Here is a 2,356-nt window from a genome sequence, read left to right on the forward strand (position 1 = left end):
ATGGATGGATGGATGGATGGATGGATGGATGATGGATGGATGATGAATGGATGATGAATGGATGATGGATGGATGGATGGATGGATGGATGGATGGATGGATGGATGGATGGTGGGAGAAATTTGCTGTCAATTGTCTTCATTTATTGTTGATGTGCCATGCTCCATTTGAAATAATACCAATCTATGATGCATGCACACATACACACCTACACACACACTTCACCCCTTCTGAAGACCTCTGCATTTCCTGTTTGTCCCAATAATGCAGGAACAAGCAGTTCTACTTCCTGGCTCTCAGGGTGGTAAGGAAGTAACCACAGTTTGGTCACACGGTGCTCACTGCTTCCTCTCCTTCCCTCAGTCCCACCCTCCACCCTCTTCTTTTCATTCAGTTTTATTTTCCTCCCATTCTGGAGCTATCTCGTGTCATTTACCTTTTCTGTACAGCGATCACCTTTGTCTCCTTTCCCCTCTAGCAAGGGCCACACAGAGTCAGTCGGTGGAAAGGAAAGAGCAACACCTCTTGGGCAAGACAACACAAACAAACAGGCTGTTTTTCCAGCAGTGGGCAGGATATTCCCCACGATTGAAGGATATTTTCACATGTCACCAACTTTTGTCGAGGGGCAAACGCTGGTTCTATATTTGCAAGTTGTGTTTATCTCCTGTTGTGGAGGGAGGATATGGAAGTTGATTTTAAAAGAGATTGTTCTTGTTTTGAGAAGGAGGAAAACAGCAAATTATAGTTAGCTCAGAGTGTGTTGCTGCTGTAGGGTGAAGGGAAAGTGATCTCCCACACACTCTCCTGGGTAAAATGGCCACTCAACACCCCAAAACTCTTCCTATAAATCATTCATTCAGGCCTCCAGAGCACCATATGGGAAGCTGCTGATGCAGTTCCATAACAAGTGCCGACAAAGTAGTGTGCCACGCAGTTATGTCTCCCCACAGGCGTGTTACAGCATCATCGTCTGGCTGTGAGCGCCAAGCTCTTTGCTCAGGTCCCATTAGTGGTCTCTAGCAAGCCACAACTTACTCCCAGCACAAGACCAGATACTACATTATTAAATAGCCTCGCCTGTTTACTGAGTGTGGGATTCTCCTCCAGAACAAGCAGAAAGACGTGGCCACACACATGCAAGCATGCATCAGCGCGCTTAGTCTGCAGGTGCACGCACACACACATTATTTACTCTCTGCTTTAGTGCCCATCAGGTCCGAAGCTCTGCACTGGGTGGGTGGGGGGTACTCTGGTTACAGGCAGCAATGGGGGGCATTTAATATGGGTCACTGTTACTAGGCAACCACAAGCTGAGTGGACTGGTGTTGGATTACTGATTGTTTCATAATTAATTATGGGTTATGAATAATTGATTGAGAAGTGTGGTGTAATTTACAGTTGTGTGTAAATGGGAGCTACTCCACTGCTTTGTCCACTGTGTGTGTGTATGTGTGTGTGTGTGTGTGTGTGTGTGTGTGTGTGCATGCAAATTGTATGAATTTATGCATACAGCTTTTATCTCCTGTATAGTGAGCGGTGGACAATCCTTGGAGGTAATTTTAAGCTCATCTTCTATTAAAATGTGTTTTTAGGCAGAAAATGACCACAAATGTTCAGTCTTTCCTCATTATTCTGTTATTGTTATTGAAAATACTGAAATGATGTGATTCCCTGCTGTTTGAAGAGTTCTCAAGTCGTGATCCTATGCCCAAATGAGATTTGTCAGAGAAAATCCATCTGATGTTCTCATTTACCGTCTTCATTTTACTTTTTGTCACTGCATCTAAATTTAGTTATAACGTTCAGCAATCATTTGGAAGTAGGAGCATCGCTGCTTGGCCAGTGGGGTGTGGGGAGTTAGAGAAATGTGAGTGTGTTTGCAGTTAGGGAGTCAAAAAGGGAGGCAAAAGAAGAGATGAGGATATAGGTGAGAGGTAGATAAGTGGTGCGTAGGAGTTTGAGTGGGCTGCAGAGAAGAGACGGGAGAGAAAGGAGGATGGAGAGCTCGAAGCTGGAAGCAGATCAGGACAAAGGCAAAGGAAAAACATCCTGCATTCTTCATTAAAAGTTATATACAGAGGTGATTTACTCGTGTTAACATCTTATTAGTGAGTGGCTTTTCTCTCCATTTTATATAATGAAAGCACACAGAATGAAACCACAAATAAACGATTTACTCACACAGGAACACTTTAAATTAAATAAGTAAATAATAGTTTAAACTGCTGTTCTAGAGGTGACCAGTAGGGGTCAACAAGTATCACAAAGTCTTCATTAGATGAGCTCAACTCCGTAAGTTTGGAGAAGATGGATGGATGGATGGATGGATGGATGGATGGATGGATGGATGGAT

This window comes from Nematolebias whitei, chromosome 12 (genome assembly GCF_014905685.2).
Source record: "Nematolebias whitei isolate Nwh7 chromosome 12, NemWhi1, whole genome shotgun sequence".
NCBI classification, from domain to species: domain Eukaryota; kingdom Metazoa; phylum Chordata; class Actinopteri; order Cyprinodontiformes; family Rivulidae; genus Nematolebias; species Nematolebias whitei.